The 10,756-nt window shown below is 44.9% G+C and overlaps 1 pseudogene; it reads left to right on the top strand.

Annotated features, from left to right (window-relative positions):
* The first annotated feature begins 772 nt into the window (after window positions 1–772).
* On the top strand, window positions 773–10,434 carry LOC109751785 (DNA mismatch repair protein MLH1-like; annotated as a pseudogene).
* The last annotated feature ends 322 nt before the right edge of the window (window positions 10,435–10,756 follow it).

A 10,756-nucleotide genomic window follows, 5' to 3' on the forward strand; every position in this document is an offset into this window, starting at 1 on the left:
CGCTAAAAGTGAAGCCTTTGCCGTTGAACGAATCAGACCGGGGCAACACTCGGACACACCATCGAACTTCAGATCTGGCACCCCACCACGACTAAGACGTCGAAGAAGGAAACTATACCTGCCATCCATGAAGCCATCACACGTTCTGTCTTTCAGATGTCGTCGATGCAAAGCAAAATCTGCATCAGTTCCTGGACTACCTTCCAAGCTCCGTGCCGACGCTGGAGCAAACATCGTCGCAACGACGGAGCCCGAGGACACAGGTCCACCACGAGGATGCCGCCGCCGCCACGCCATCTTTGCTTGAACAGACTGATTTTCAAATCCATCCCTAACCATAGGACCGATGGTCTCGTCAGGGAAGGATCCGAAGAATCTTTATTTAGCGCCATCATCGTCGTCACCGAAGCCAAGATGGACAACCTAAAAACCTAGACTACAAGGGAGTAAAAATGATTCACACGCGTGGATCCGGCGAGCCCCCTCACCACCGACGACCGAGGTCACCGACGGAGGGGAGCGGCCGGAGGACAGCGCTGGAAGATTGGCTCTCCTCGCGGCGGCTATCCCTCCGTCTTATAATATAAAACGTTTTTTGACACTCCGGGGAGTACTATATACGGAGTAGATATAAAACGAGTCGATGATTATGACATAGAAAGAAAAAAATACAAATCGAGCAATAATGAAGGGTATGTCATATGGATCGTCTAAGGTATAGCTTGAATCAAACATTCATCTAAATTGGTCAAATTTGGCTAAGCTTAGCCACAGGGCAAACAGCCCCTCGGTGTCGTGCGCGCGAATCCCAAATTCGGCGAATCTCCGGCGTCTCCCTCCCCATTCCCCACCTCCCTTCCGGTCCCCACGCGCCACGGCGGGCATGGAGGTCGACGACCCGGCGCCGCGCGGCGGGGGCGGGGGCCCCGCATCCGGCGGCTGGAGGAGTCGGTGGTGAACCGCATCGCCGCCGGGGGAGGTTATCCAGCGGCCGTCGTTGGCGGTGAAGGAGCTCGTCGAGAACAGCATCGACGCCGGCGCCTCCACCGTCTCCGTCACCTTCAAGGACGGCGGCCTCAAGCTCATCCAGGTCCCCGACGACGGCCACGGCATCCGGGTACGCTCGCCCGCCTCTTCCTCCTAAACCCTAAACCCAGAAACCAATTCCCCATCCCCTGAACCCTTGGTGCTGCCGCGGGCGCATGCTAGTGCAAAAATCCTTCAAATGCGAGCTGTTAATCGTGATTTCTGTTGATTGCGAGCTGTTAATCCTTGGTGCATACAGGGACATGTGGGCGAATGATTGGGGATTTTGGTCTTGGTGATTTTCTAATCTGGATCTGTGCCTGTATGTTCCGATTTGGGCGTAAAAAACTGCATAGGGGCTGCTATGCCATGGGCAAATGAGGGCACCCCTGTATTAATAGGCCATTTCAGATTGTTAGTGCTAATTGTCTTTAGGCTTGTCTATGATACTACGAACTGGGCTTGTCTTGTGCTATGAAGGGGGCGGGCCTAGGCGCCTGCAGGGTACTATATGATTACAATATCGATTGTTGGTATTTGAAGAGTTGGAAATGTTCAGAATTTTGCTTGATCATCTCATATGTCAAGCATTGTTGATCTCTTCTGTCAGCTAACTTGGTTTCCTTTCATAGTGTGAGGACTTGCCAATATTGTGTGAGAGGCATACTACCTCAAAGTTGTCTGAGTTCGAGGATCTACACACGATAAAAACCATGGGGTTCAGAGGGGAGGCTTTGGCCAGTATGACTTATATATGTTGCCATGTTAGGGTGACAACAATAAAAGAAGGCCAACTGCATGGCTAGGGGTCAGTCCATGAGCAACTTTAAATCCTTCTACTCGACTCTAAAGTCTGCTGTTAATGATTATCATTATCATGTTTTCTTGTCAGAGTTTCTTATAGAGATGGAGTAATGGAGAATGACCTGAAGCCCTGTGCTGCGGTTAAAGGAACTGAAGTCATGGTGAGTTTGCAACTTTGCATAGTACTATTGCTCTATTGGATATGCACTGTGATTTTTACAAGAAATTTTCTTTTTATGCAGGTTAAAAAATTGTCTACAATATGGTAGCTCGTAGGAAAACACTGCAGAACTCCAATGATGACAATCCAAAGATAGTGGACTTCATCAGTCGGTTCGGTCCATCACATCAATGTGAACTTCTCTTGCAGAGAGGTAAACGTAGCTTGTCACAAATTTTGTGATATATTTGACATTCTTATGCGAAACGCTATTTTCAAATATAGCACGTTATAACTTGTATAGCATTCAGAGAAGGGCGGCGCTAAGTCTTGTAGCACGCTATTTTTTTCATTGTCTTGTGAACTCATGAGTTTTAAGAAGGTGACATTTGCCTCCTCCTCTGTCACATCATGGAGCCAATAGAGCAGATGTTCACAGTGTGAGCACATTTTCAAGGCTAGATGCTATTAGGAATGTCTACGGGGTTTTGGTTGTTCGTGATCTGATGGAAATACAGATTTCAGATGAGAATGCTGTAGATGAAATATTCAAGATGGATGGTTTCGTCTCAAATGCAAATTATGTGGCAAAAAAGACTACTATGATTATTTTCTTAAATGGTATACAAATTACAAGGCACTAGTAATTTTTTAGAGCATTCACCTCTGTAAGTAAATTCTGTTGATTTCATATGCACTAAAAATGTATTGCAATGTCCATGTAGAATTGTAGATGCGCATGTTAATATATTATGTAACTATGATCAGAGTAATCTGGCTGCATGTTGTTCATTTAACCGATATATTCTCGTTGAACAAGGGTTTATCTCTTAAGGAGTATCCTTTTTAAGACCAACAAAGTTTAAATTGATGCATCCACTGTGATGGAACTGCCATATATTATCTGTCAGTGAATTAGTAGTGTATAGTTTCTCTATTACTCATGGCTTTGCCTTGTTTGCTTTAGCGCATAACTGTCCACATCTCCTCTTGAGATAGACTTGTAGACTTCACTTCTTTGAAAAGAGCTACTGAATTTGTGTACTCTGCGATACTGCCTCAAGCGTCCAAACCCTTCATATACATGTCCATCAATCTTCCACCAGAACACGTGGATGTCAATATACATCCAACCAAAAAGGAGGTATTTTGTGGCAAAATTTGTGGCTGATGTTCAATATACATCACTAGATGATCCTTGCTGAAATAGTCAAGACTAGATTTCGAGTCAAGTCTCACCTTGTACTCATACTATGGCACGTCTATGGTAAATGGTGTACATTTTCTCCTTCCGAGTAGATTGTTATAATCTTTGGCTCTTTGAACCTTGCTGAAATAGTCAAGACTAGATTTCGAGTCAAGTCTCACCTTGTACTCATACTATGGCACGTCTATGGTCAATGGTGTACATTTGCTCCTTCCGAGTAGATTGTTATAATCTTTGGCTCATTGAATGTTTAAACTTTAAAGTGCAGTATATCACAAAAATCCACCTGGGTTTCTACATTTGGCCAAGCACATCTTGTAGTTTAATAGTTGATGGTAGTGCTAGTAGCTAATTTGTAGACGTGCCTGTTTGCAAAAGCTACTTACCCCCAGTGCAATGTATTCTCTGGAATAAACGGTCCAAGAACTTATGGCATGCAAATTTAAACAAATATAATTTGCAGATAAACTTTAGCTATCTCAGTTATGAAAACTATGTGCATGTGTATTTTGCATTTTGATGTAAACTTTTGCGCACGTCAGTGATGCTTGTTCCATGTGCATTGCAGGCACTAACCTCTTGAGCACTTACTCAAGCTAACACACTAAATGATATGGGTACCGAGGTCAGCACCCGTACTGGTACGTAGGATATATCATATGCATATTTCAAGCTAAAATGTTTTCTAATTATACTGCTACAGCACATTAGTTAACTGTGTATTACTATTGAGCTATCTAGTAAAGGGCGTGTGGAACCACCACCTCCCGTTCCAGCGAATAATCTTTATTATAATTATATCATGCTGTAGGAGAAAAATCTCAAAAGGTTCCTGTGAGCCAAATGGTCAGAACAGATCCACGAGATCCATCTGGAAGGTTGCACACCTATTGGCAAGGTCAATCTTCAAATCCAGAAAAGAAATCTGACCTTGTTTCGGTAAGGTATGATCTTCATTACCAAGTTGACAGCGTTCACCACTTTCTGTATTTTTTATGCTGTCTGATTTGGTCATCTGTTTGTGATCCCTGAATATTTTCTGCATGCCCATCAAATTGTGCATTGAGTACCTGTTGTTTGCCTTTCCTCATGTTTGGCTTTAATGATTCATGCTGTTTACATGCTACAAGTCTAGAACTCTAGTTAAGTTGCGAGTGCTGGACGTTTTTCTACATTGGTTGCCAATTCATAAGTTCTATTTGAAGAAGAGAGTACAGTGGTTCTTTTTTTTTACTGTGGCTGATTTTTTTTCTTCTATTTGTATATGGTTCCCCAAGAAATAAATTAAGATCAAGAAGAAATCCAAAAGATGCTGGTGATTCGTCCAGTCACCATGAGCTTCTTACAGAAATAGATTCTAACTTACATCCCGGTAAGCTCATCTTAACAAGTGACGTCTGAATCTGTCTCCATTTTAGTAGACTGATGATTTATGTATTTCTGCTAGGCCTTTTCGATATTGTTAAGAATTGCACATATGTTGGAGTTGCCAATGAAGTTTTCGCTTTGATACAGCACAATACCCTCTTATACCTTGTTAACGTGGTAACTGTTAGGTAAACTCTATACATTACATTGATGACTAGTCTTACTCTTCTATGCCTTATATCCCTTATCTAAGCTATATATTTTTCTTTCTAATATCTGACATATTTCTTTGGAGGTAATCGGTACCCCAGTTACCTGTACATATTTGCAAATGCATGTGCACACAAGCAATATTGCTTGGACACACCACCATCAAGCTGCTACCCATTCATATCACATCCAGTTGAACGCCTGCAACTACTAAATAATAAGCACCTCTTCCAAATATTGCATTGTTTTCTTTTCTGTACAATGTGATATTGATGGTTCAGCTTGTGATGCAGCAAAGAACTCATGTACCAACAAGCCTTGTGCCGTTTTGGGAACTTCAATGCTATACAGCTCAGTGAACCAGCTCCGCTTCTGGAGTCGCTGACGATGGCACTGAAAGATGACGAACCAATGAGTGATGTAAACGAGAAGGAGAAACTAGAAATTGCAGAAGTAAGCTATTTTCTTAATTCCTCGAGTCTTAGTTGATCTTGTAGGTGATAGAGCAGATGTAAGTCTTTTATTTGTCCACCTGCATATAGTTTCTGTTTCTTGATTGTGCTATGGCAGTACGTCTCGATCGTTTAATTCCTGTAGCATCGCTCCGTTGATGAAGATAGTACTTGTTTGCATGTGAACAGTGAGATACTGAAAGAAAATGCTGAGATGATTAATGAGTACTTCTCAATTCACATTGTTCAAGGTGGGAACCTTACCAGACTTCCTGCTGTACTTGATCAGTACACCCCTGATATGGATCGCCTTCCTGAGTTCATGTTGACTCGAGGAAATGATGTAGGTTTCCTTTTATTATGCTGCTGCGTTCATTACATATGGTATTTTAAATTTGGTCATGATATTTGATTATCCATTCCCTGCTGAGGCGATGGCAAGTAGGTTTTCAGGCTGATACCGTGTTCAAATTTTAATTTTGGTGTTTCATGTAGATATGGCAGCTAGCTGTCCAGAAGTAACTTCTGTTTCTTATTCATATTTTAAGTTGTTTCAGAATTCCATTTCCGGGAGTGTTGTTGCTTTATGACATATTCTAGATTGTACTTTAGTTATGCAAACTGTCGGTTCTGATTTTTAGTGATTACCAAATAGATTACCTGGGACATTGAGAAAGAGTGCTTCAGAACGGCAGCAGCTGCTATTGGAAACTTCTATGCACTTCATCCTCCCATCCTTCCACATCCATCTGGCAAAGGCATTCAGTTATAAAAGAAAAATAAAGATTGCATGGAAAGTGCTGAACAGGCTTGCACTACAGGTGAGCTTGCTGGGTATCCGTATCCTATAGTTCTATACCATTAAAGTGCCAAAGAACATATATGCTTAGTGTTACACCCTAGTAGTTAACTGAATCCGTAGTTTCTGCCACTTTACTACCCATTAACACTGAGATAACATGACACTAAAATCAACATACTAAAGAAATATCCATTACAGATGATGCTACAGTAAATATTCGATGGAGCCAATTGCATTGTATCATTCATTCAGAGTTAATTGCCATACGTGCTAAATATACATTTCATTACAGATGAAGACGATGTCGATCAAGAGCTGCTTGCAGAAGCAGAAGCGGCATGGGCTCAACACGAGTGGACCATCCAGCATGTCTTGTTTCCATCCATGCGGCTTTTCCTCAAGCCTCCGAAGTCGATGGCGGCAGATGGGACGTTTGTTCAGGTCTTCTCCTAACGTTGGTTCAGTTCTGCTTTATGTTCGATAGTTATATGTGCTTCAGTCTTCTACTTATGCTCTGGACTTGTAAAATCTAGATTTTTTTTGAGAAAACACAAAGACTTTGCGTTTCTTTTCATTGAAAAGGGGGGATAAAAGTTATAGGCCTCCAAAGGAGGTGGTTCAGTTTGTGTTACAAACTTACAATGAGGCCTCCTTTTGTTCATAGTGTAGGAAAATCACAGGAATAGGAAAGTCATAGGAAATGAGAACATGTATCTTAAATTCTATGAATAGGAACAGAAAAGGAGATGCCCTTTGATTCACACCATAGGATATTTTCCATTGAGTCTAGGCTAATGTTTATTTTCCTATGAAATGTGGAGGATAGGAAGAATTCCTACATATGAATAGGATTTCATTCCTACAAACCAAAGGGCTCTAAAGGAATTTTTCCTATAGAAATCCTATGCTATGAAAATCCTCCAAAATTCCTCCAAACCAAAGGAGGCCTGATTTTAATTCAGAGGGGGTTCCTTTGGGCTGGGTGCGCTGCTGCCAATGGAGGAGACTGTCACGTCAACTGGCGCCACGTCTCCCGCCCGATAGAGTATGGTGGTCTGGGCGTTCGCGATCTTGAGCGCGCCGGGCTCGTGATCCAGCTGCGCTGGCTGTGGCTTGCAAGCACGGATCATGACCGCGCCTGGCAAGGTCTGGACCTGCAATTCACCTCCGAGGAGCATGCGCTATTCTTCGCGTCCACTACCATGGCCATTGGGAATGGCTCAGCTGCCCGCTTCTGGGAAGACCTATGGCTGAATGGGCAGTCTGTCAGCAAGCTAGCACCTCTACTCTACCTGTGCGTCCCCAAGCGGCGACGGAAATTGAGAACGGTGGCGGAGGGAATTGCCAATAATGCATGGGCACGCGATATCCGAGGAGTCCTTGGCCTCCACGAGATCGACCAGTACCTGCGTCTCTGGCAGGCCGTACAGACACCACCCTATCGAACGAGCCAGACCGGCTTTGCTGGAAGTGGACTGCAAACGGAACCTACTCCGGACAGTCCTGCTGCTCAGCTACCTTCCATGGCTCGACGCTTTGCTGTTCCTGGAAGCTTGTCTGGAAGAGCTGGGCGCCACTGCAGGTGAGATTTTTCCATTGGCTTGCCAACCAGGACTGCTGCTGTACTGCCGATAGACTCGCTCGCCGTGGACTGCAGCACCACCCCTGCTGCCTCCTGTGCGACCAGGCACCAGAGACGATCCAGCACCTTGTGCTGGCCTGCCCTTTTGCCCGACAAGCCTGGCACGTGACCTTGGCATGGCTTCATATTCCAGCCCCGGCACCTGAGCACGACCCCTCTGTTATGGACTGGTGGCTGCATGCGAAGGACACCACACCACCGACTCAGCGAAAGGCCCTCCAATCCGTTGCACTACTTGTGCCATGGATGATCTGGAAGCACATGAATGAATTCGTCTTCGACAATGTGACGCCTTCGACCACTAGGCTTCTGGACAAGATCAAGGACAAGATCCGATGGTGGGCAAAGGCTGGGACTCAAGGTCTTAAGAGTTGTCCTGCCCCAATCCTGGCATGTCCACTGATTTGTATGATAGTCCTGTAAAACTCACCTCCTAGGAGGATTGTAACCGAACCCCTATATTTTCAATGCAATGAAACACAAAGGTCCTTGCGTTTTATCAAAAAAAAATTACTTTAATGGACATCCCAGGTGTTTGGGATCACCAAGTGAAGACCAGCAGCCCCAGCTCAAGCCCAGAGCGCTGCCTCAGCTCTGATTTTCTTGGTCAGCAAGGGGACAGAGGGTCGATCCCCGTCGAAGACGCAGGCGTTACACTGTTTCCAGATCATCCACCCATTAGCAGCGTCGTGGTGGCCGGTCCCTTGCCGAGAGGTTTGGGAGTCGTCTCTTTGGTAGCCAGCCACCATTCGTTGAGGGAGGTGTCCTGGTCAGGTTGCCTGCACGTCATCCTCAGCCAGGAGAGAGTATCGTGCCAGACCTGCCTCCAGAAAGGGCAGGAAACTAGCAGGTGATGCATTGTCTCTGGTTCCTGGTCGCAAAGAACACAGCGAGGGTGGTGTTGCAAGCCGCGGCGTTGCAATCCCTTGGCAGTCCAGCACCTGTTCTGATTGGCCAGACAGTGAAAGAATTTCACTTTTGCCGGTGCCCAGGCCTTCCAAATTAGCTTCGAAGCGCTGCAGCTTGCGGAGCCCTGGAAAGTAGCAAGGTAGCAGGATCGGGTGGAGTATGTGCTGCTCGCGCTTCACTTCCAGATCAGTTTATCCGGCTCGTCCGAGAGGATGGTATGTTCGATAGCTCGACATAGCAGCAGATTTTGCCCAATCTCGTGGACGCCCAGGTTACCGTGGATGTCACGCACCCATGCGTGTGCTTGAAGCCCATCAGCTATGGTGCGCAGTTTTCGCCATCGCTTGGGGATGCAGGGGTAGAGCTTTGGGGCGATCTCATTCGCAGATTTGCCCCCAACCCAGCGATCCTGCCAGAACAATGCTGTTTGGCCATTGCCAATAGTCATGCTGGTGGAGGCAAAGATAAGGGCGTGTTCCTCCGAGAACTGCAGGTCGAGGCCAGCCCAAGCACACCCTTCGTCAGTCCTGCTGAACCATTGCCATCTTAAGCGCAACACAAGACCAGCTTGCTTGATGTCCTGGACGCCAAGGGAAAGTGGCCGGCTGATGCGTCTCCGGTTAACATGGCAATGGTTCAAATTTTTGTACATGTCGTAATAGTCTATTACTGCACTGCACTCCTGTCTATGGAATGTATGTCTAGAAGTTATCTGTCCATTGTCCTTTCTCACACAAGCATTGACATTCCACTGCTTAGAAAGTTGCCTATAATGAAGTCGCAAAATTACGGTACCAAGCACCAACCAAAGTAGTAATAATTTCCTGAAGAATCACCAAACCACATGCACGGGGTCGTTGTTCCGAGTAGGTTAACCGGTTTTGTTTCGACAGCGAACCACTAGAAGTTGCACAAATTACCTTTTTACAGATGATGTGTATGCTGATACCGGTTTTGTTATGCAGGTTGCTTCTCTAGACAAACTCTACAAGATCTTGGAGAGATGCTAGTTGACACAGGCCATCGTCACAACTCACAAGATAAGAGAAGGAAGGGAGTCTAGAGCCTTGCTGCTGGTTCCTTCTGGGACGTGTATATGTAATGGTTTCACCGTGTACCGTATGCTCTAGGTAGTGCTGTAAATATATTTTTTGAAGAAAGAGTAAAATTGAACTCCAGTTCTGGATTGAAATACCAAAGAAATGCGTGAATATTTTGGCTCTGCTATGTTGATGACCTGTCCTGCAGTAGTACGCAGGTGAAGAGGGTTTTGATCTTCTCCTCTCAATACCCTGGTGAGATCAGGAGTATAGGTATGAACAGTAGCAGCATGAATAGATATATTTCTTTTAGATAGACTCTGTTTGGTAGAGTACATTAGAAAATATTTTCCTTAAAATAACAGTATTGCTAAATATAGTATGTTACTATCTTTTTCCTGAAGATGAAAGGAAAGCTTGTACAAAACCAAATCGGTGAAGCCCTGATTTTTCCTCTAGAAATCAGTAAATACGAGCTTGTTTTGAATCTTCATATTAGGCAGCAGTACATGCACGATTAGTTTTGGGTCCCCGAGTCCGGGACGTGTTGACAGGTTGCTCCTCCTGTCGAGGTGCCTTTTTGGATGGAGAGATGGCTGGCAAGTAGACAGACAAGGAGCGCAAATGACCTTTGTAAATTTTGTTGTCGTTACTTGTATCAGTCAGAGAGAGTTTGGTTGTTGTTGCTGCTGTTTTTTTCATGGATATTGAATGTCTGATGCTATGTTCCATGAAATTGAGATCGCGTTGAAGCTATGCTGAGTTTGTTAGATCTTTATAAACATTTGGAGTAGCAATCTCACAGTAGTTGGAAGGCTGATTCCTTTTGAGAATGATGAAACCGGGTCCTTCCAAGATTATTTATTCTTCAGTACCTGGGCTCTAAATATCTTCACCGATTGAAGAGCAAATGGAAAGGGTGATGCTAGGTGCCGGTCGCTGCCCTATCGTACGATTTGCCCTGTTACAGCGTCAGATACAGCTCCTTGCCTCCTACTTCCTACAGCCGTCAGATACAGCTCCTTGCCTCCTACTTCCTACCTTCTGACGCAATCTGGAAACAAAAAAAATCCCCCCAATGCTTGCCGGCCGCCGCGTTCATCCCCTTTGCCGCCCACGCTCGCTGGCGACCTCAA

This window comes from Aegilops tauschii, chromosome 3 (genome assembly GCF_002575655.3).
Source record: "Aegilops tauschii subsp. strangulata cultivar AL8/78 chromosome 3, Aet v6.0, whole genome shotgun sequence".
Taxonomy (NCBI): Eukaryota; Viridiplantae; Streptophyta; class Magnoliopsida; order Poales; family Poaceae; genus Aegilops; species Aegilops tauschii.